At 42.8% G+C, this 25605-nt stretch overlaps 1 protein-coding gene and 1 pseudogene across 5 annotated transcripts in view; one reads left to right on the forward strand and one right to left on the reverse strand.

Annotated features, from left to right (window-relative positions):
• RIMS2 (regulating synaptic membrane exocytosis 2) overlaps positions 1–25605 on the forward strand; it is a 982185-nt gene that overhangs the window by 39597 nt on the left and 916983 nt on the right. The gene's annotated exons all lie outside the window — the stretch shown is intronic.
• On the reverse strand, positions 16943–17061 carry LOC143998745 (5S ribosomal RNA; annotated as a pseudogene).

Genomic DNA, 25605 nt, shown 5'->3' on the forward strand with positions numbered 1-25605 from the left:
CCGATAGGAATTGAGTCCGTCGGACAAATTTGAAACATGTTCTATTTCTAGGTCCGTCTGATTTTTCTAATGAAAAAAGATCGGATTAGTCCACACACGATCGGAGCGGCACCCGGGTCCTAGGTCCTAGGCCCACAGATAGGTAAGTGGAGCCCAGGATACATAGTGGGGGGCGTGCCATTACTGGGGGTGTGTGGAAGTAATCGGCACAGCACAGCCACCTAAATACTTTCACCTGACAGGCAAGAGTCTGTTTGTCAGATTTACACATCATCCTGGGGGCTGTCATAGGAATGTCACCGGAAATGTGTGTAAGACCCCCCCTCCCCCCGCGCTGTCAGGTCTGTATGACATAGGGACCTAGCTACGAAAGGGTTAAAGCCTAACTCTGGAAATTGCCAAAAAGCTACCCTTGCAATGGGCCTCCTACACTGTAAGGGTAAATGCGTGTTGAGTCTAGGGGGCAGAAAAGTAGGATGTAATACTCGCCCCAGCACTCTCCTCTTCTCCGTGGTGCTCTGGGCTGTAAACAATCATTCACAACTCTCAAGTGGAATGTGGGCCTATTACCAGTTGTAAGCCCAAGTCCAACCAAATATTCTTTATTGTATAGAATGGGACAGGGTTAAAATTGTTCTATTTCTGAAAGTGTCCTCCATCTAGGGCAGGGATATGCAATTAGTGGACCTCCAGCTGTTGCAAAACTACAAGTCCCATCATGCCTCTGCCTCTGGGTGTCATACTTGTGGCTGTCAGAGTCTTGCTATGCCTCATGGGATTTGGAGTTCCGCTAATTGCATATCCCTGATCTAGGGGATCTCTCTACTTAAAGTAGAACTATATGCACATTTTTTTTTTCATTGCAGATAGAGCAGGGAAGGATTTTAACCCCTAACTCCATCTGAGTCCCATTTCAGAGATTTCCTTTCACTTCCTGTCCTATAGCCAGAGAGGAAGTGAAAGGAAATCCCTGAAAATTAAGGGAACCACTTGGGGGGCCTCCAGGTCACCAGAACTAATGCCCCATTGGAAGATTTCCCCTCTATTACTTTTTTGAGGACAACTCAAAATGTGGGATTTTCTTTACTTTCACATTTTTAATGACTAGTAAACAGAACAAAAAGATAGGGTGAATCTCCTTAACGGGGGTACAGACAGAAATAAAAATCGACAGGGGTTCTAATCCCTCTGCACTCTATCCACAAAAAAAAAAAAAGTTAGTCATACTTTAATGTCTTATATTGTTATCTGATAGAACAGTATGTGTGGAAAAAGCTCCCCAATGTGAATAGACATTTACTGAATAAAAACACATCCTCCAGTAAGATACCCTCGGAAGCTGAAAATCACTAATGTACACACCGCTACTCCAGTGATTTCCATTTCCTTCCTATTACCTCTTTGGAGGGCCTCCATATTGTGGTAGAGCTGCTGAGAATGTTTTGACAGATAAAATATCTAAGTTGAGCGCCTCACATCGACTTGTTCTGGGACTTCCCGATCTTTCTTGGCCACTATACCAGCTTGGTAATATTACCTTCCTATCCCTCCCGCAGTGAGCTCTGAGATTGTATTAAATATTTAAACATGTGCATGGGTGCAGCTTTCAGGATCTTGGTGACAACCTGGCCCCACCTACAGGGAGCCATGATTAAACCAATATCTTTGGGGATAGATTTTGGCAATATTGTGGAACATTTTTAATGCACAAATGAGCTCATATTAGGTTATGTATGTAATATTTTCCTGCAGCAAGAATGAGATTGTTGAAATTTGCTTTAAACATCAGATTTATAATTTATGTTTACTGGTCCTTTAAGAATTGTTTACAGAACCTCTAGTCTGTCTGGCTGTATTCCTATCACTACATCTGTGCCAATTCAGTAGCGCACATCTGCATATTTATCAGGGAAAAAGGTTGAATATATTCAGCATAATTTACACCCAGACACAAGAGCAGCGTGCAGAAGTTTAGACCTATTATTTATCACTTTTTTTCCTCCTGTCAGGTTATTCATGTCATGCTGTCTATGTCTCGTTTTCTCTTTTACAGACTACAAAAGTACTGTAGGTTGACCTTGTGAGTCCCCTTCATGTTATATGACTTCTGGCTGGTCATATAGTTGTAGGCTCAACATTATGCCACATAGACCCTGGAAAATGGTTACTTAACATTGTGCCACACAGGCCCTGGACAAGGGGTGCTCAACATGGTGGCACACAGGCCCTGGACAAGAGTTGCTCAACATGGTGGCACACAGGCCCTGGACAAGGGGTACTCAACATGATGGCACACAGGCCCTGGACAAGGGGTGCTCAACATGATGGCACACAGGCCCTGGACAAGGGGTGCTCAACATGATGGCACACAGGCCCTGGACAAGGGGTGCTCAACATGATGGCACACAGGCCCTGGACAAGGGGTGCTCAACATGATGGCACACAGGCCCTGGACAAGGGTTGCTCAACATGGTGGCACACAGGCCCTGGACAATGGTTGCTCAACATGGTGGCACACAGGCCCTGGACAAGGGTTGCTCAATATGGTGGCACAAAAGCCTTGGGCAAGGGGTGCTCAACATGGTGGCACACAGGCCCTGGACAAGGGTTGTTCAACATTGTGCCACACAAGCTCTGGACAAGGGTTGTTCAATATGGTGGCACAAAAGCCTTGGGCAAGGGGTGCTCAACATTGTGCCACACAGGTCCTGGACAAGGGGTGCTCAACATGGTGGCACACAGGCCCTGGGCAAGGGGTGCTCAACATTGTGCCATACAGGCCCTGGACAAGGGTTGTTCAACATTGTGCCACACAAGCTCTGGACAAAGGTAAATGCCTTTTATTTTCTTTGCATGTCCCCCTCAGATCTACAGTGACTGCATTTCCAAGTGCAAAGTGCAATGCAAGTTGCAATTTGTATTGCAATGTGGATTTGCCTTTACTAAATAAACCCCATAGGCCCTGGGCAAGGCGTGCTACAGTAGGACCCTACCAATGCAGTGCCCGACATTTTGCCTTTAAGGCTCTGACTGAGATTGGCCAAACCCTGAGCCACATAGGCCTTGGATAATGCTGGCTGAACACCAAAGCCACAGAATGGCAGAGGGTTGACCAACTCTAAGCCACATAGAATTTGGCCAAGGGGTACCGAACATTGAACCACATAGACCCTGACTGAGGTTGGCGAAACATTGAGCCACATAGTGCCACATAAATGATCCTAAAGTTTATGAGTTATTCAGTGGCTTTAAAAGTATTTCCAATCCATATGTCCAAATTAATTATAGAAAGGCCTAAGTGCAAAAAGTAAAAAGATCCACCAGTCAGTATGAGTGTCTCTTCTTAAACCAGTGAACACCAAGATCCACACTGCTGCTTACCAGATAGTAAGACCCCAAAAATTAGGAGGACCAACAGTTTATTAGGGAACCCTGGATGGATGGATGAAGGGATGATAGTGGTGATTGCTCTTTAGACTCGGCACTGCCTCTTCCCAGTCTTTCCTACTCAGATCTTACCATATTAAGTGCTCATAATAATGCTGCATAATCATTCAGAAGGAAAAGAGCTAATAGTGAAATATGTTTTTTGCATAAAAAAATGCCCCTTGGAAGACATCCCTTCAGATGTAACACATATGGCGGAGTCAAGTGTTGACTTCAGCACTCCCGCCATGAGGTCGGCAGACGTTTGTGTTAAGCTTTGAATGTCTCTCATTTTGCGAGTATTGTATATGACATTTTTTATGCAATAAAGAATGAAGGAGTAGAAAGTACAGCACTATTAGCTCTTTACATCTTTTCCTTCTGTATGAATAATTATGCGGTATTATGAGTAAACGTTATGGTAAGATCTGAGTAGGAGAGCATGGGAAGAGGCAGTGCCGAGTCTAGGAGCAATCATCACTATCATCCATCCAGGGTTGTTTCCCTAATAAGAGCTGTCTTAATTATTAAGGTCTAACTATCTGGTAAGCTGTAGTGTTGATCTTGGTGACTGGTGTACAGGGGTGTTTGCTGGTTTAAGATGACTCCTGCCACATACACATGACCGGACTTTCCGGCAGACTAGGTCCGAAGGCCTTCCCAACGGCCTTCCGGCGGAGTTCTGACGGACTTTCCGAGCGAACGGACTTGGCCACACACAAGCACACCAAAGTCCGACAGATTCGAACGTGATGACGTATGACCGGACTAGAATAAGGAAGTTCATAGCCAGTAGCCAAAATCTGCCCTAGCGTCAGTTTTCGCCTGTCGGACTAGCATACAGACGAACTGATTTTTAGACCGGACTCGAATCCTTTGGAAAGATTTGAAACATGTTTTATTTCTAGGTCCGTTGGACTTTTGGGGAAAAAAAGTCCGCTGGAGCCCATACACGATTGTAATATCCAACGGATTCATTCCGTCGGACCTAGTCCGTCGAAAAGTCTGGTCGTGTGTACGCGGCATCGCTCATACTGACTGGATGAACTTTTTTCTTTTTTTGCTGGGACTCTTTGCACTTAGAACTTTATATAATTAATTTGGACATATGGATTTGAAATACATTTAAAGTCACAGGATAAATGATAAACTTTATTTTTTATGTATGTGTTATGATCATTTATGTGACATTATTGGATTGATTGGCATTACTTTCAGCACAACCCAATCATAATTTATTTTATTAGTATTTTCATGTGTTTAAAACTGGTGAGTGCTGAAGTTAAATTTAAGGTTACTGATTGGGAGGTGTAGCACTTTAGCACTGGTTTATTCATTTAAATTGAGCACATAGGCCCTGACTGAGGTTTGTTCCAGCATTGTGGCAAAAAGGCACTGGTTGAAGGTGGCCAAGATTCAGGAGAAAGCAGTCTTCATTATACATTAACATCCTGACTCTTTGGTCCTGAAGGCAAGGAAATAAAAAACAACCTTTGGAGGTACAGTATATTGAGACCTGGCCATGGTCATATGTTAGCTAACCTTATAGTTTTATCGCAACAAATGATTGATTTGCTGACCATGTGCAATTTTTCAAAGTCAAAGTTCACACTCATTATCCAGTTTCTTCTCTGCATTCCTCTGTCTGAGCTACAGTGCCTTGCGAAAGTATTCGGCCCCCTTGAACTTTTCAACCTTTTGCCACATTTCAGGCTTCAAACATAAAGAATGAAAATTTGTATTTTTTGTGAAGAATCACCAACAAGTGGGACACAATTGTGAAGTGGTACGAAATCTATTGGATTTTTTAAGCTTTTTTAACTAATAAAATTTTTTAAAGTAGGGCGTGCAAAATTATTCGGCCCCCTTGCGTTAATGCTTTGTAGAGCCACCTTTTGCTGCGATTACAGCTGCAAGTCACTTGGGGTATGTCTCTATCAGTTTTGCACATCGAGAGACTGAAATTCTTGCCCATTCTTCCTTGCAAAACAGCTCGAGCTCAGTGAGGTTGGATGGAGAGCGTTTGTGAACAGCAGTTTTCAGCTCTTTCCACAGATTCTCGATTGGATTCAGGTCTGGACTTTGACTTGGCCATTCTAACACCTGGATACATTTATTTGTGAACCATTCCTTTGTAGATTTTGCTGTATGTTTGGGATCATTGTCTTGTTGGAAGATAAATCTCCGTCCCAGTTTCAGGTCTTTTGCAGACTCCAACAGGTTTTCATCCAGATTGGTCCTGTATTTGGCTGCATCCATCTTCCCCTCAATTTTAACCATCTTCCCTGTCCCTACTGAAGAAAAGCAGGCCCAAACCATGATGCTGCCACCACCATGTTTGACAGTGGGGGTGGTGTGTTGAGGGTGATGAGCTGTGTTGCTTTTATGCCAAACATATCGTTTTGCATTGTGGGCAAAAAGTTTGATTTTGGTTTCATCTGACCAGAGCATCTTCTTCCACATGTTTGGTGTGTCTCCCAGGTGGCTTGTGGCAAACTTTAGACGAGACTTTTTATGGATATCTTTGAGAAATGGCTTTCTTCTTGCCACTCTTCCATAAAGGCCAGATTTGTGCAGTGTACAACTGATTGTTGTCCTATGGACAGGCTCTCCCACCTCAGCTGTAGTTCTCTGCAGTTCATCCAGAGTGATCATGGGCCTCTTGGCTGCATCTCTGATCAGTCTTCTCCTTGTCTGAGCTGAAAGTTTAGAGGGACGGCCAGGTCTTGGTAGATTTGCAGTGGTCTGATACTCCTTCCATTTCAAAATGATCGCTTACACAGTGCTCCTTGGGATGTTTAAAGCTTGGGAAATCTTTTTGTATCCAAATCTGTCTTTAAACTTCTCCACAACAGTATTACGGACCTGCCTGGTGTGTTCCTTGGTCTTCATGATGCTCTCTGCGCTTTCAACAGAACCCTGAGACTATCACAGAGCAGGTGCATTTATACAGAGACTTGATTACACACAGGTGGATTCTATTTATCACCATCAGTCATTTAGGACAACATTGGATCATTCAGAGATCCTCGCTGAACTTCTGGAGTGAGTTTGCTGCACTGAAAGTAAAGGGGCCGAATAATTTTGCACGCACCACTTTTCAGTTTTTTATTTGCTAAAAAAGTTTAAATTATCCAATAGATTTCGTTCCACTTCACAATTGTGTCCCACTTGTTGGTGATTCTTCACAAAAAATAAAAATTTTATATCTTTATGTTTGAAGCCTGAAATGTGGCAAAAGGTTTAAAAGTTCAAGGGGGCCGAATACTTTCGCAAGGCACTGTACATATGACTTATATCCGTGGGAATCCTGACCTCAGCCACACATGGCTGTATATACAATATGGCCAATTTCAGATTTGAAAGCACCGATCATTGGGGAGCATTCACAGTTTTCAAAATGCAAAATAAAAAAAACGTTTTTGTCAGTGAATTACTATTGGTTTTTGTGGAGGGTCGATAATCTAAGTTCACATTTGACGCACTGCAAACAATGATTTTAGTCTTATTTTCAAGTCCTAAAAACAATCGTTGTTGAGTCCAAACAGTGAGCGTGTGAATGGAGTTTAATTTCACCATTTTTCTTTTAAATAAACATGCTTATAGGTCTAATAGTCAGTTTTTAATAATATATAATAGCTTGCAAAAGTGAGTACACCCCTCACATTTTTGTAAATATTTTATTATTAAGAAATGACACTGCTACAATGTAAAGTAGTGAGTGTACAGCTTGTATAAAGCCCCATACACACGGTCGGACTTGTACAAACTTTTCCGTGGACTTTTGTACAAAGTGTGTTGTCCACAAGTTTGTATTGCATACACACGGTCGGACTTTTTGACAACAAACACGAACGTAATGACGTCACAACGTACTGACGCCGCTTCAAAAGAGGACGTTCAATGACTCCAGCGCCACCTTTGGTCAACTTCTGTATTGTAGTCTGATCGTTTGCAATGGTTCTGAGCATGCGTGTTTGTACCTTGTACAAAAGTCCGATGCTTTTGCATACACACGGTCGGACTTTGCTCCATCGGACTTCTGTTGTCAAAAAGTTTGTCCGTTCGCAGAGCCAACAAAAGTCCGATGAAAACAGAAAAAGTTTGTCCGATGGAGCGTACACACAGTCGGATGTTGCTCCAAAACAGCTAATTTGCATGTTTGTTGTCAAAAAGTCCGACCGTGTGTACGGGCCTTAACAGTGTAAATTTGCTGTTCCCTCAAAATAACTCAACACACAGGCGTTAATATCTAAACCGCTGGCAACAAAAGTGAGTACACCTCTAATGCCACGTACACATGATCGGAATTCTCGTCGGAAAAAGCTCTGATGGTTTTCCCAACAGAATTCCGACGGCATTCTGCTCAAGCTGTCTTGCTTACACACGGTCACACCAAATTCCGATCGTTTAGAGCGCGGTGACATACAACACATACGATGGAACTAGAAAAAAGTTCAATAGCTTCTGTCTCGTAGTTGAATCTGAGTATGCGTAATTTTTGGCATGTCGGAATTGCATACACATGATCGGAATTTCCGTCAGGAAAATTGAGAACATGCTATCAATTTTTGGCTGGCGGAAATTCGGACAGCTAAATTCCGATGGAGCATACACATGGTTGCATTTTCCAATGAAAAGCTTTCATCTGTCTTTTTCTGGCCGAAATTCCAATCGTGTGTATGCGGCATAAGTGAAAATGCCCAAATTGGGCCCAAAGTGTAAATATTTTTTGTGGCCACCAATATTTTCCAGCACTGCATTAACCCCCTTGGGCATGGAGTTCACCAGAGCTTCACAGGTTGCCACTGGAGTCCTCTTCCACTCCTCCATGATGACATCACAGAGCTGGTGGAGGTTAGAGACCTTGCGCTATTCCACCTTCTGTTTGAGGATGCCCCACAGATCCTCAATAGGGTTTAGGTCTGGAGACATGCTTGGCTAGTCCAGCTTTACCCTCAGCTTCATTAGCAAGGCAGTGGTCATCTTGGAAGTGTATTTGGGGTCGTTATCATGTTGGAATACTGCCTTACAGCCCAGTCTCCGAAGGGAAGGGAACATTCTGTGCCTCAGTATGTTACAGTACATGTTGGCATTCATGGTTCCCTCATTGAACTGTAGCTCCCAGTGCCGGCAGCACTCATGCAGCCTTACATTGGGGTCCCCATCAGAGCCTTTGTTGCATCAGTTTCTGCCTTAGGAGTCCTTGCTTACATTAGGGTCTCTATCAATACCCCCCTTACTTCAGAAGCGGAGACCAAAGGCAGTATCTACTGACCTCATTCAGTGCATATTAAAGGGTAAGTTCACCTTTACCAAAAAACTGCCTATGGAGATAAGGGGCCTCTGTAGATAAAAAAAAAAAAATGCACAACTCTGACTAAAGTTGAATAATGTCCTTGTTATAGTTAGGCCATCTATGTACCTCATGAAGCCTGACTGGAATACTCCCAGGACGTTGCTAAGTGAGGCCTACTTGTTGCTGCTCATCTCGCCGCCTAACAGGAGTGAGCTCTTTCTCTGATTCAGACCCCCTCACATTCTCTTTCTCACCCCTGACCCAGTAGTTCTGAGCTCAATGTTTGAGAACTCCCTCCTGTGATGGTGGAGGTGAACAATAACAAGTAGGCCTCACTTTACAACATCCTAGCAACGTCCTGGAAGTCTTTCATTCAGGCTTCATGAGGTATGGAAATGGCTTACACCTATAGCAAGAACATTATACATCTTAAGTCAGAACAGGATGGTTTGTTTTGTTATCTACAAACACTGCTTACCTGCATAGGCAGTTTTTTTTTGTAAAGGTGACCTAAATATTTAAAGACACACCACTGACCCTAGCTGTGGGCCAGATAAAATCTTATGGCAGGCTGGACGTGGCCCTAGTTGTGGCTGTAGTTTGGAGACCCCTGCGCTAAGCCACTGTGCCACCCATATGCTCTTATGTACACATTATCAAAACATTCTAAGGCTTCAGTCACACAGGTGTAATAAAATGCCCCTATCTATGCTATCTATGCTGGATCTTTTTGCTAGGGGCATGCAGAAAAATCCAACTTAGAAAAAATATGATCATTTTGACACATAATTACATGTGTTTATGCCCCTGGTGCCCAACTTGTGGCGCTTTGGAATATAATGTGTGGCCCTTGGACCTTGGCAGTCTGTAGTGGGAACATTGATTAGGGTAATAGCATTCATTTCTACTAGACTCATGCAATATGTTCCTAGTTTGGTATTGTCTCATGCAGCCACACTCTCCGGTCCTCATTTCCTCTGCAGTTTCTGACAGTCCTCTCAGCATTACATACTGTAGTTTGAACAATATGTGCAGCCCTTTGCTGGTGTCAGGGGCCACATTTGAGGCCCCCTTTAGCTCATTTGTTGACAACCACTGGTTTATGTACATTTACTGGTTTATATAGCATTTAGAAGCATTGGAGTGTGGGAGGAGACCAGAGTACCTAGAGGAAACTCACGCAGGTACAGGAAGAACACACAAACTACAGGCAACTAGTGCCATGGTTGGGATTTGAACCAACAACCCTAGTGCTGCTAGGCAGAAGTCTTAACCACTTAGCACTGTCCTGCCCCGTGTTTATGTGCATGTGTGTGTAGATCCTGCCAGTAAACTTCTCTCTGAATGTAGGTTTGGGGGCATTCTCTATTATGCCCCTGAAAGCTGCTCCAAAAATACGAACATAAACACCACAATGAGCATGGACGCATTTGCTGAAATACAGCTCATAAACATAAAAAAAAGAAAAAAAAAAAAAAAGTGGTGTTTCTCTTGTCCATGTGCAAGGGGCCTAATCTAGGTTACACAACAATATTCTGTGTTGTAGGGATGATCCTAGCAGAGGGGGGTGTTGCTTTGTGCACCAAATTTTATGTGCCCACAAGATCCAGTGATGGGAATCCAGGCCTGCCTGTCATTTCTGCTTCATGTCAGGGTCTGTCCTGCAGGCTATTAGCTGGGGAGAAACCCAGAAACAAATGATGCCGCTGCTCTCTGTATATGCTATGGATGACTCCTATTCAGATATATTTTGTACAAGAAAAAAAGAGAACGAGAGATACACAAATGTACTATGCCATCATTGGCATGGAAAACTTTTATCTCCTTCACTGTCATTTTACTAACAGAATAAAAAATACTTGCATAGTAAATAATACATGTGTACAATAATACTTAACAGATGTGAACAATGAACATGCTTTTTATGTTATAGCTAAACCAGAAAAACCTGTTGGGTTTTAGTAATTGGAAATCCTAAAGCCCTGGTGCCCAACCTGTCGCCCAAGGGCCACATACCTTTGGTATATAACGTGCAGTCCAAGGGCCATATGCAGCCCTTTGGTATATAACGTGTGGCTCAAGGGCCATATGCGGCCCTTTGGTATATAACGTGTGGCCCAAGGGCCATATGCAGCCCTTTGCTATATGATATGCGGCCCTTTGGTATATAACGTGCGGCCCTTTGCTATATGATATACGGCCCTTTGGCATATAACATGCGGCCCAAAGGGCAATATGTGGCCTTTTGCTATATGATATGCAGCCCTTTGGTATATAACATGCGGCCCTTTGGTATATAACATGCGGCCCTTTGGTATATAACGTGCGGCCCAAGGGCCATATGCGGCCTTTTGGTATATATCGTGCAGCCCTTTGGCATATAACGTGTGGCCCAAGGGCAATATGTGGCCCTTTGCTATATGATATGCGGCCCTTTGGTATATAACGTGCGGCCCTTTGGTATATAACGTGCGGCCCAAGGGCCATATGTGGCCCTTTGGTATATAACTAGCGGCCCAAGGGCAATATATGGCCCTCTGCTATATGATATGCTTCCCTTTGGTATATAATGTGCTACCCAAGGGCCATATGTGGCCCTTTGGTATATAACGTGCGGACCAAAGGGCCATATGCACCACTTTGGTATATAACGTGTGGCCCAAGGGCAATATGTGGCCATTTGCTATATGAAATGCGTCCCTTTGGTATATAACGTGCTGCCCTCGGACCTCAGCAGTCTGTAGTGGGAGCATTGATTTGGGTAATAACACTGATCTCTACTAGCCTCATGTAACATGTTGCCAGTTTCATATTGTCTTCTGCAGCATATCCCCAGCCAACAATGTATCCTGTCCTCACTCTATGACCCTCATTTCCTCTAATAGGTCAGCAGTGTCTGGCAGTCTTGTTAAACATTACAGATATTGAACATTATGTGTGGCCCTTTGGTGATCTCATGGGCTGCATTTGAAGCCCCCCTTTAGCTCACAAGTTGACAACCATTGCCCTAAGGCCTCATTCACACCTGCATACCACAGCACACTCCCCTGCGAAGGCCATGTTTTCGAGCACGTCCCTGTGCAGGCCTTTCCTTGACAGCCATGCAGAGTGCAGTTGAAAATTGACAGCCATGCATGTAGGGGTGCATGGCCCCAAAAGCACACCTGTGCATTCACATGTGTGCAAACACAGCCTTTGCATGGGAGTATGCTATAGTATGTCCATGTGAATAAGTGAATCTGTTCAGACGGCCAGATAATTCAGTTAGCATTTACTTCCTGGAATCCATCTGCCCTTAGCTCAGGCATGCAGGTAGTATGGCGTGTTTAGCTAAGAAAGCTCCTCCTCCAAATAAAAGAACAAAAAAATACCCATTGAAGACTCCTGGGATGTATGACATCATTTTGGCCTAGGCCAGAAACCAGGAAGCAATGGAAGAAATGTAAAACAATTAAATATAAAATATCTTCTTATCTATTTACTAAGGCTAGCAGCATAAGGATTAAAAATAGTTCACGTTAAATGAGAGCGTTAGGTTTGCTTTAGGGATTGATGTGAAATTGTTGGTGATGATGTGCAGTTTTTGGTCACCCTTGGGACGCGCATGGCAGAGACTTGACTTCAGTGAAAGATGAATTCTGATTGGTCACTCTCAGTCAGTACACCTTGTATATGGCTCTTTCCCTTTCTGAATAGTCCTGTATATTTATACTGCATGAGGGTTCGTGTAGGATGTACTTTGAATCCCTGGATCTCTTTAAAACATGTCGTCTTGTTAATTTTAATGTGTTATCTGATCAGTGACGGTGTGTTTATCTGCTTGAAAGAGATCTGTTGTCTTGCAGAATGATGACTTCTTGAAACCCAAACCACAATCAAAGAGTTGTATTTTAAATAAATGAACCTGTGGCCGAAGCCAGCTGTATCCAGTGATTAATACAGCAGACGGCGATGTGCAGCATGTCTCAGGGCAGCCCATCACAATTCACATTATTGATCTCATGACTCTAAATTGATGAAAAGTGGAATTATGCTCCTTGTCAAAGTAGATGTGAACTCCGACTGAATGGCATTTACTTTGGTAAAGCATTGCATATCCTAAACAATTGCCATACGTTTTCCTTTTTTTAAATTCTTTGTTGCACCTCACTACTGCTCATCTCCTGCATCCTCTTTGCAGCCATGCCCTATCTACATGCACACCAGGGATGGCTGTGTAGCATTTCTCAAGGTCGAAGTTTTGATGTTATGAACACAATGGGGGTCATTTACGAAAGGAAAATTCACTTTGCGCTGTAAGTGCACTTGAAAGTTAAGTCGCTGAAAATTCGAGGGGGACATGCAAGGAAAATAAAAAACAGCATTTTATCTTTCACATGATAGGATAATAAAATCAGCAGAGCTTCCCCTCATTTCAGATCTACCCCTTAGATTTAGAGCAACTGCACTTCCAAGTGCACTTGCAGTGCAAAGTGGATTAGCCTTTCGTAAATAACCCCCAATGTGTGTTGCCACAGCTGCTTGCATTCTCCCCTGGAAGTCTCGGCTCTGTCGCTCCTCATTGGCTAAATACAGTCTGTTGGCCTTTAGTAAATCAACCCCAGTGTGTACTTCCATTATATGCAATGGGGTTCATTTCCTAAAACTGGAGAGTGACAAATCTGGTGCAGCTCTGCATAGAAACCAATCAGGTTCCAGGCTTGTCAAAGCTTAAAGCAGAGCTCCACCCTAAAGTGGAACTTCCACTCATCAGAACCCCCCCCCCCCTCCGGTGCCACAATTGGCACCTTTTAGGGTGGCGGGGGGTGCAGATACCTGTATAATACAGGTATTTGTACCCACTTCTGGGCATAGATAGTATATGTACGCCACTTCCTGTCCCTTCCCCGCTGTCTGCTGGGAAACACACGGGTCCCAGAGACAGCAGGGACCATTTGTATTGCGCAGCGCGGCTTGCGCATGTGCAGTAGGGAACCGTGAAGTGAAGGCGCAAGGCTTCGCTTCCTGATTCCCATGCTTAGGATGGCAGCGGCAGCACCCGACAGCCGAGCGACAGATCGACTTTGCGTGCCGACATTGCGAGCGCGCTGGACACAGGTGAGTGTCCATATTTTAAAAGTCAGCAGCTGCAGTATTTGTAGCTGCTGACTTTAAAAAAATAAAATAAAATGGCGGAAATCCTGCTTTAAGCTTTATTAAAGCCTAATTTTTTTTTTTTTATTAAAATAATAAACATGTCCTACTTACCTGCTCTGTGTAATGGTTTTACACAGAGCAGCCACGATCTTCCTCTTCTGGGTTCCCCCGCCAGCGCTCCTGGCGGCTCCTCTTCCGCAAGTGCCCTCATAGAAATGACCTCTGTGACCAAGCCCCGGTAGTGGCTGTGGGCATACGCAGCCATATCCACATCTGAAATACAAGGTCGGCTTTGAGCCTAATGCCGCGTACACACGATCGGACATTCCGACAACAAAATCCTGGATTTTTCTCCGAAGGATGTTGGCTCAAACTTGTCTTGTATACACACGGTCAGACAAATGTCGTCGGAAATTCCGAACGTCAAGAACGCGGTGACGTACAAGACGTACAACGAGAGGAGAAAAAGGAAGTTCAATAGCCAGTGCGGCTCCTTCTGCTTGATTCCGAGCATGTGTGAGCTTTTGTGGGACGGACTTGTGTTCACACGATCGGACCTTCCAACAACAAGTGAAGTTGTCGGAAAAAAAAGGCCCTGCTCTCAAACATTTGTGGCCAGAAATTCCGACAGCAAATATTCTATGGAGTATACACACGGTCGGACTTTCCGACAGCAAGCTCACATCCAACATTTCCCGCCAGAAAGCCCGACCGCGTGTGCGCGCCATTAATCTTACCCCACAAATGCCCCCATAGAAAGCTGCCTTCTATGGGGGCACTTGTGCGGGCTCGCTCTTGAGCCGCCCTGTCTACGTCCATTGACACAAACAGGGCAGCTCTGATCACACATCAAGAGTTAACCAGTCACAGTGAAGTTAGAAGCTGATTGGCTATCATGCACAGCTGCACCAGAGTTTGCACTCTCCAGTATCAGTAAATCAACCCCAATGTTGGGTCAAGTTTCTTTATGTAACATATTTGTATGCCTTCCATTAAATAGCACTATCTTCTGATAGAAAGAGTGTCTGTATTTCTGAAAATATATTGGTGTTATGATGTGTGGTCAGTAAAGGTTGCTTAGTGGGACTATACATTTTTCCATCATGAACAGTGTTGGATCAAAATATCCTTAAGCCCCATACACACTATCAGATTATCTGCTGACTTTTTCCTTCAGATTTACCAAAACCATATAATATGAGGACAAACCTTAGGAGTTTCAATGTGTATGCAATCAGGCAGGCCCTTCTACTACATGGTTTTGGTAAATCTGAAGGAAAAACTCAGCAGATAATCTGATAGTGTGTATGGGGCTTTAGACTCCTTGCAGACTGGAGCTCATAAACTGCAGTTTATTGGAGTTTGGGCGTTTTTTTTTTAAAAGCCCATAAACTCCACTCTATGTTAGCCAATGTGTCCATGCACACATGGATGTTTTTTAGCTTTAATGAGCAGTGGAGTTTATGGGCTTTTTTCTAAACGCCAGAAATTCGCGTTCAAAGTGCTGTTTTTCACTGCCAAAAAACAATAAACGCTCGTAAACACGCGTTAATTAGTGTTTGGCATTCTATTTTTTCAATGCGTTGTGGGAGTTTGGAATGCACTGTGGGATTTTTGGAGTGTCCTCTGTGTATTTTTATTGAAAACGCCCATAAACGCTAGTACAAAACGCTGTTAAAAGCATGTTTTTCAACCAGCGTTTTCTGCCAGCAATCTGGCGTCCAGAAAAAGCTTTTTTGAGCTTCAGTGTGCATGGAGCCTTATATTTAGACATAGATATACACTCACCGGTCACTTTATTAGGTACACTTTGCTAGTACTTTTGCCTTCACAACTGCCTTATTTCTTCATGGCATAGAGTCAACAAGGTGTTGAAAATATTCCTCAGAGATTTTGGTCTATAGTGACATGATAACATCACTCAGTTGCTGCAGATTTGTCACCTGCACATCCATTATGCGAATCTCTCATTCCACCACATCCCAAAGGTGCTCTATTGGATGAGATCTGGTGAGTGTGGAGGACATTGGAGTACAGGGACCTCATTGTCATGTTCAGGAAACCAGTGGTGAGATGATTTGAGCTTTGTGACATGGTCCATTATCCTGCTGGAAGGAGCCATCAGAAGATGAGTACACTGTAGTCATAAAGGGATGGACATGGTCAGCAACAATACTCAGGTGGGCCGTGACATTTAAACGATGCACAAATGGTACTAATGGGTCCAAAGTGTGACAGGAAAATATCCCCCACACCATTACACCACCACCACCAGCCTGAACTGTTGATACAAGGCAGGATGGATCCATACTTTCATGTTGTTTACGCCAAATTCTGACTCTACCATCTGAATGTCGAAGCTGAAATCAAGACTCATCAGACCAAGTAATGTTTTTCTGATCTCCTATTGTCCAATTTTGGTGATCCTGAGCGAAATGTAGCCTCAGATTCCTGTTCTTAGCTGACAGGATTGGCACCCAGTGTGGTCTTCTGCTGCTGTAGCCCATCTGTTTCAAAGTGCCTTCAGAGATGATATTCTGCATACCTTGGATGTAACGAGTAGTTATTTGAGTTACTGTTGTCTTTCTGTCATCTCAAACCATTCTCCTCTGACCTCTGACATCAACAAGGCATTTTCCTCCAACTGCCGCTCACTGGATATTTTTTTTTTTCGGACAATTCTCCTTAAAACCCTAGAGATGGTTGTGTGTGAAAATCCCAGTAGATCAGCAGTTTTTGAAATAATCAGACCAGCCCGTCTGACACCAACAACCATGCCACGTTCAAAGTCACTTAAAGTGTTACTAAACCCACAACAGTAAAATCGGTCTGTATATGCAGTAAAGTATGCTTGTTATACTCACTGTGGAACCTAAAGGGTTAATCCTCTGCATTGTGTAAAAAGGCTGTTTGATTCTGTATGCACAGATCCTCCTCTTCTTGCATTGTCCCCATAACGTGTCCAGATAAGACAGAGCTACTGGAGTCAGGCTGCACATGCTCAGTTTGGTGTGTATTGCTAGAGCATTTTTTTTTCTTAGGAAACGAGAAAAAAAATCGGCCAACACCAAAAAAAACAAAAGCCTACAGCACCTGGTATTCCCAGGCGGTCTCCCATCTAGGTACTAACCAGGCCCCACCCTGCTTAGCCTCCAAGATGAGACGAGATTGGGTGCTTTCAGGGTGATGTGATCACCATTGGTATGTGATCAGCACAGGGCTAATAACCACTGTCCAGACAGAGGGTCAGGTGTCTTGCATCCTGATAGGGCAACCAGTGCAGTATGAAAACTCCTCCTACAAGTTTTAACCAGACACTGATAGAAGTCACAAGACTGCTATATACTGCTGATGAGAAAAGGTATTTAGCAGTTTATATTTACTAAAACGATTGCATTTCTATGTTCTGTGTACTGTGGGAGACCAAATATAGTGAATGCAGGGTCCTGGGTTTAGTAACACTTTAAATCCTCTTTCTTCCCCATTCCGATGCTCGGTTTGAACTTCAGCAAGTTGTCTTCACCAAGTCTAGATGCCTAAATAGATTGAGTTGATGCCATGTGATTGGCTGATTAGCTATTTGTGTTGGCAAGCAATTGAACAAGTGTACCTAACAAAGTGGCCGGATAGTTTATGGGGCATTTTATAAAGTAGCAGTGATTTATTTATTTTTATTTATTTTTTCTGAATATTTAAAAATATACTGGGATTAAATTACAGTGATACCTCGCTTCACGACCGTAACTCGTATAATGACTCTGGTTGCAAATTGGTGGCGAACCGAGGCAAATTTTCCCATAGGGTTCAATCAGGTTAATCCGATCTGAAATTTTTTTTGTTTTTGAACCACAAAAATATGAAACAGAAGAGAGAGAACTCTAACCTTGCTTGAGACGACTTTTACCGCTCGTTTTACCTCTCATTACTGCTCTGCACTTTCTTTTCAACAACATACTTGCTCTGAAGAGTCTTGTCACCTTCATTACTGCTCCGCACTTTCTTCTTACCACTATGCTTGCTCTGAATTTTCTTTGGAGCCATACTGGATGTCCGGTACAGTACTGTACAGTATGTGCTAAAAAAGCACACCAAAAAGCTTCTCAATATAGTGTCAGAGCAGGGAAAATGGGCGTGGCTCGTGTTCGTGAACCAAAACTAATTTTTTTGAACTCTTCTGTTCGAGAACCAAGTTGTTTGAACCGAGGTATCACTGTATGTGGTCAGTTTAGAATGCTTAGCCAGAGCCGGAGGTATACATTGTTCCGTCATGCACAGTATTGGGTCAAGTATCCTTATATAACTGGGTTATATTCTATAAAGTAGCTGTATTTTTTATTTTTTTTTCTCAAAAAGAGTTGCTCTTTTTCAGGAATATATTGAGGTTATGTCACCCACAGTTTTGGTCATTTATTTCTATAGCAGTATATATATATATGTATACAGTATATATATATATATATATATATATATATATATATATATATATATATATATATATATATAAAACATTTCAAGGGGTATGAATACTTTTTCAAGGCACTGTATATATTTGTGTATATATATATATATATATATATATATAAATATATACAGTGCCTTGAAAAAGTATTCATACCCCTTGAAATTTTCCGCATTTTGACATGTTGCAACCAAAAATTTAAATATATCTTACTGGAATTTTATGTTATAGACCAACAGAAGGTGGCACATAATTGGGAAGGAAGTAAAATGATAAATGGTTTTCAAAATGCTTTACAAGTAAATATGTGAAAAGTTAGGCATGCATTTGTATTGAATCCCCTGAGTCGATACTTCGCAGAACCGCCTTTCGCTGCAATTACAGCTGCAAGTCTTTTTGGGGATGTCTCTACCAGCTTTGCACATCTAGAGAGTGAAATTTGTTCCCATTCTTCTTTGCAAAATAGCTCAAGCTCTGTCAGATTGGACGGAGTGTCTGTGAACAGCAATTTTCAAATCTTGCTACAGATTCTCAATTGGATTTAGGTCTGAACTTTGACTAGGCCATTCCAATACATGAATATGCTTTGATCTAAACCATTACATTGTAGGTTTGGCTGTATGTTTAGTAGGGGTGATGCCAGTTCCTCTCTCCCCTCTGTGTACAGATCTGTACAGTGGAGGGGAGAGATCGGATGGCAGCAGCGCTGTGGGCTGGATCTGTAGAGCCCACAGTGCTGCTCTGTGACAAGTGCAGTCACACAGCCATCCCTCCATACTCTGCAATACCCTGCAATACTCTGCGATACCCTGCAATACTCTGCCATACCCTGCCAATATTCTGCCATACCCTGCCAGTACTCTGCAATACCCTGCCAGCACTCTGCCAATACCCTGCCATACTCTGCCAATACCCTGCCATACTCTGCCAATACCCTGCCAATACTCTGCCATACCCTGACAATACTCTGCCATACTCTGCCAATACTCTGGCCATACCCAGCCATACTCGGTAATACCCAGCCTTTCATCGGCGATACCCAGCCGTACCCAGCCATACTTGGCGATAACCAACCATACTTGGCGATACCCAGCCATGCTCATCCAATATTACACTAGGGTAGATGTATATTACAGTGCAGGAGATGTACCGTATTTTTCGGACTATAAGGCGCACGTAAAAGCCTAAATTTTCTCCCAAAAACGACCGTGCGCCTTATAGTCCGGTGCGCCTTATATATGACCTGTTGACATCGCTGGAGTTCTTTGTTAACAGTATCTGTCATCTTGACGTAAACCTTCGGACTATAAGGCGCACGTAAAAGCCTAAATTTTCTCCCAAAATCGACCGTGCGCCTTATAGTCCGATGCGCTTTATATATATGGAAATATCCATTTTATCAGCCGGTCGTTGCTAGTGCGCCTTATAATCCGGTGCGCCTTATAGTCCGATGCGCCTTATATATGGAAATATCCATTTTATCAGCCGGTCGTTGCTAGTGCGCCTTATAATCCGGTGCGCCTTATAGTCCGATGCGCCTTATATATGGAAATATCCATTTTATCAGCCGGTCGTTGCTAGTGCGCCTTATAATCCGGTGCGCCTTATAGTCCGAAAAATACGGTATATTACAGTGGGGACTATATGATGGTGGAATTTCCACAGGTTTTTGCAAATTCAATTATTATTTGCTGATCCGAAAAATGATTAGATCCAAGGAACAATCCGATCCGTGAGTTTTTTGATCTGTTGCACCTCTAATGTTTAGGGTCGTTGTCCTGCTGGAAAGTAAACCTCCCCCCAGTCTCAAGTCTTTTGTAGACTCTTAAAGGGTTTTCTTCTAAGATTGGTGTGGTGATGATGTGTTCAGGGTGATGAGCAGTATTCGTTTTCCGCCACACACGGCGTTTTGCCTTTAAGCTAAAAAACGCAATTTTTTGGTCTCATCTGACCAGAGCACCTTCTTCCACATGTTTGCGGTGTCCTCACATGGCTTCTCGTAAACTGCAAATGGAACTTCTTATGGCTTTCTTTCAACACTGACTTTCTTCTTGCCACTCTTCCATAAAGGCAGGACTCGGGGTTCGCGGTCATGAAGGAGTCATGTCCTTATAAGGACCGCTGCTATCATTTCAATGTGTGGAAGGATCACTTGCTGCTGAGACTTTTTTGAGGAGAGAAATAACCATCGAAGGTCTTATAAACACCTGACGCCATAGATATCCAGATCAAGGGGATACCGGCTACAGAATAAGGATTGTATATGCCTGTTACCCCATCTGGGGTGAGGCGCTCTGGGGAGTGCATATGCAAGAGGGGGGAGTCGAAGAAGGAGGGGAGCACTGAAAAGTCACCTTTTCTTTCCCTGCTGTTTTTGCACATCTTTTTCACCTGTGGACTGTGGTTTAAAGATTTTTAGTTTTATTTTCTTATATTTTTACTTTTTTATCACTATCTGGAGATTCGCATTTTTTGGACACTTTATTAACTTTGGACTGTTTTCATTCATATTTTTTCATTATTTTTTGCACTTTATAATTATATTTATGTATAGAAGTTTACAGTATTTTCAATGCACTTTATCTAAACTTTATGAATTATTTTCTGCACTTTAGGAAGATCTATACGTATTAATTTATAGAGTATTCATTTATTATTTTTTTATATTTATTGTCATTTGTACATTACGGGTACAAGTTTTTTTCTGCATTTTTTTTTGTACTTGATTTGCCTTTTACACTTAAATTTTTTTTTTGATAATATTTCATTTTTACTATGCACTAGCACTTTATTTATAGAAATATTTTTGCACACACCTTTTTTTAGAGGTGTGGGCAGGATACAATTTTTTGTTTGCACACGGTGCATGTATTATCATTTTTTTTTTGGGGAACAGCGCCATTAACCCTTTTTGTTTACGTATTATACTTCTAGCTTCACTTTGGTGGGGTTCTATAGGGAGGCTGCAGTTCACTCTCCTAAGTGTGGATATTTCTGATTATTTAACTGACTTTCTTCTTGCCACTCTTCCATAAAGATTTGTGGAGAGCACGACTAATAGTTGTCCTGTGGACAGATTCTCCCACCTGAGTTGTGGATCTCTGCAGCTCCTCCAGAGTTACCATGGGTCCTTTGGCTGCTTCTCTGAATAATGCTCTCCTTGCCCGGCCTGTCAGTTTAGGTTGACGGCCATGTCTTGGTAGGTTTGCAGTTGTGCCATACTCTTTCCATTTTCGGGTGATGGATTGAACAATGCTTCGTGAGTTGTTCAAAGCTTGGGATATTTTTTTTATAACCCAACCCTGCTTTAAACTTCTCCACAGCTGTATCCCTGACCTGTCTGGTGTGTTCCTTGGCCTTCATGAATCTGTTTTTTCATTAACATTCTCTAACAAACCTCGGAGGGCTTCACAGAACAGACTGTATTTATACAGAGACTAAATTACACACAGGTGGACTCTATTTACTAATTAGGTGACTTCTTAAGACAATTGGTTCCACTAGAATTTAGTTAGGGGTATCAGAGTAAAGAGGGCTGAATACAAATGCACAACACACTTTTCACATATTTATATTTATTTGTAAAAAAGATTTGAAAACCATTTATCATTTTCCTTCCACTTCACAATTATGTGCCACTTTGTGTTGGTCTATAGCAGGGATATGCAATTAGCGGACTTCCAGCTGTTGCAAAACTACAAGTCCCATCATGCTCTACCTCTGGGTGTCATGCTTGTGGCTGTCAGAGTCTTGCTATGCCTCATGGGACTTGTAGTTCTGCAACAGCTAAAGGTCCGCTAATTGCAAGTCCCATGAGGCATAGCAAGACTCTGACAGCCACAAGCATGACAGCCAGAGGTAGAGCATGATGGGACTTGTAGTTTTGCAACAGCTGGAAGTCCGCTAATTGCATATCCCTGGTCTATCGCATAAAATCCCAATAAAATACATTTACATTTTTGGTTGTGACATGACAAAATGTGGAACATTTCAAGGGGTATGAATACTTTTTTCAAGGCATTGTATGTGTGTATATATATATATATATATATATATATATATATATATATATATATTTTTTTTTTAAGAGTTGTTTTTCAGAAATATATTAGGATGATGCCACGCAGTCAATTTAGATGAAAAAAGTGCTTATGGGGGGGGGGGGGGTCTTTCTTTAAATTGCGACCCCGACCTGAATCAAAGAAACCCTGCTGTCACTGCTTAATATGGACGAGTGCACTTTAATGAGACTGACGCCAGAAAGTGGAACAGATTCAACAAACAGAGTCATGAGATTTACTCTGATACAGTCAGTGTCGGCTGCCTACCATTCACTGTATTCTCAGGCTGCTGTGCCATACGCTTCTGCATTTGTTAATCAGTAGTGATGGCATTGTCAGGTGTGAGTCAGACACCTAGTGACGGCCGTGTCCCCTAAATGGAAGTACTTATTGTTCCCATATTAAACTGGGGAAGCAGTGGGTGGTGATTGCATGAATGGATGACAGAGTCACTGCGAAACCGAACATATCCGAGCCGTCACAATGGAATAAGATCATTTTCATTTGTCACAAGTGGTGTAAACAGGGCTGGATGTGTTCCATCACGTTACCCCCCCCCCCCCCCCCCTTTACTGTGTTGTCCATGTGACCACAGATATCCTGTAATATAAAGAAGTGCACATGTGGAAACGGTTATTTCCCAAAAATGTTATATCCAGATACGTATGTAAGGTATTAACAGAATGATTAAAGTTGAGCACTAGTCAAATGTTTAAAAAAACATAATTCAACCCAGCTATGTATTCATTAAAAAATACTGTATTTATCGGCGTATAACACGCGCCGGCGTATAACACGCACCCCAAGTTTAGGAGGGAATTTTAAGGAAAAAAACTTTTAGGAGGGAAGTTTAAGGAAAAAAACATTTAAATGCCCATTAATGCAGCCTTATCTGTGTCCATCTGCAGCCTTGTCCATCATTGCAGAATGATCAGTGTCCATCTGCAGCCTTGCCCAGTGTCATTTGCTGCATGATTGTTTAGATAGACAGAGCCTGTGTACTCGGCTGTACTTGGCTCCTCTCCGCTCTTCTCGCAGTCCCGACCAGTCCGGCACCTTGGCCCAGCTCCTATGATGGACATAACACAGGTCCAGTGGCGGGACTGGGCATAACTGCGGGCCGAGCTGAGCCTAGCCGAGTACACAGTAAACTTGGCTCGGTCTTTTTAGGCAACTCTCGCTCCTCATCCCTTCAGAGACAGCAGGGAGGCGGGACAGCGTGACTGCGAGCGGAGCCAAGTACACTCGGCTCGGTCTTTTTCGGCGGCGCTCGCTCTTCTTCTCCTCACAGACATTGGGGATCGGCGTATAACACGCACCCACGATTTTCCCCTGATTTTAAGGGGGAAAAAAGTGTGTTATACGCCGATAAATACGGTCATTTAAGCAATTGGCAGACATAATCCTTAAAGCGGTAGTAAACCCGCACATATTTTTTTTTTTTTTAAAACCTGCAAAGCAAAAGGCATAATGAGCTAGTATGCACCGCATACTAGCTCATTATGAAATACTTACCTTAGAACGAGGCCCCGACATCTGGCCCGATCCACGCCGAGGGAGCTGACACTGTGGGGGGTGCTTTTACTAGGGAATGGCATGGATTCATGTCCCTGCTTTGCAGGAACACAGGATCACTGCCTTCCCTACTGACAGTACAGTGATCTGTCTTGGTTACATGAGCAGATTGCCGTTCTGCCTCTGTGCTGGATGATCGGCAGGTGCCGACGGACATTGAGTCTGCAGTACCTGCAGATCATGCACGAGTGCCCCCCTAGCAAGCAACTTGCCCTGGGGGCACTCGACGAGGGAGCAGGAGCCAGGTGGGGTACAAGTTTGGGCCAAAATCCATCTGAAAAAAAACGGACGGATTTTGTAGTCGGAATGTCCGACCGTGTGTACAGGGCAGAATACTTTTTTGCTAACCAGTCCTGCCAGATAGCACAGCCAGGTTGGTGACCTCATTTTCTGTGCTGCATTAAAATACTGCAGTTTGGTCACCTCCTTGCCCCCTGCCAGTGAAGGAGAGGCATATCAGTTTTTAGCACACTGCCCCATTATTGCCATGGCCATAAAGTGTGCAAGTTTCACGTTTCTCCACCTCTTGAGCAGTCTGACATAGAAAAGCAGGATAATGAGTTAATCAACCATGTAAATAGTATATGTTATTTTATCTACATCTTCATCGGTTCAAGGCAAGCTTTGTTTTTTTTCTTTTTGCATGTGAATGTAATCTGCTTATAAATGAACCTCAAGCACATATAAAAAAAAAAAAAAAAAAACACTAACTGCAGTTATATTTATTAGCAAAATAAAAATGTATTGTAAATGCACATAATGTAAATCTGCCTTGGTATCGGCCTCTTGTATAGTAAACTGGGGGGGAGCTTACTAATATACTATTAGTTATAGGTGGTGTCCACTGCTATATACTGTATATATACAGTGCCCTGAAAAGTATTCATACCCCTTGACATTTTCCACATTGTGTCATGTTACAACCAAAAACGTAAATGTATTTTATTGGGATTTTATGTGATAGACCAACACAAAGTGGCACATAATTGTGGAGTGGAAGGACAATGATAAATGGTTTTCAAAATATTTTACAAATAAATACATGAAAAGTGTGGAGTGCATTTGTATTCAGTCCCCCTGAGTCAATACTTTTTAGAACCACCTTTTACTGCAGTCTTTTTGGGGGATGTCTCTACCAGTTTTGCACATCTAGAGAGTGAAATTTGTACCCGTTCTTAACAAAATAGCTTAAGCTTTGTCAGATTGGATGGCGAGTGTCTGTGAACAGCAATTTTCAAGTCTTGCCACAGATTTTCAATAGGATTTAGGTCTGGACTTTGACTGTGCCATTAATATGAATATGCTTTGATTGAAACCATTCCATTGTAGCTCTGGCTGTATGTTTAGGGTCGTTGTCCTGCTGGTAGGGGAATTTCCCCCCAGTCTCAAGTCTTTTGAAGACTAAAACAGGTTTTCTTCTAAGATTGACCTGTATTTGGCTCCATCCATCTTCCTATCAACTCCAGATTCTCTGTCCCTACTGAAGAAACGCATCCCCACAACATGATGCTGCCACCACCATGTTTCACGGTGGGGGTGTTGTGTTCAGGGTGAGGTGTAGTGTTAGTTTTCAGCCATACACAGCACCTGCTACCAATTAAACACAGGTGGATTCTATTTACTAATTAGGTGACTTCTGATGGCAATTG

The sequence above is a fragment of the Lithobates pipiens genome, unplaced genomic scaffold, assembly GCF_037356315.1.
Source record: "Lithobates pipiens isolate NorthernLeopardFrog02 unplaced genomic scaffold, aLitPip1_a1.2 Scaffold_19, whole genome shotgun sequence".
Taxonomy (NCBI): domain Eukaryota; kingdom Metazoa; phylum Chordata; class Amphibia; order Anura; family Ranidae; genus Lithobates; species Lithobates pipiens.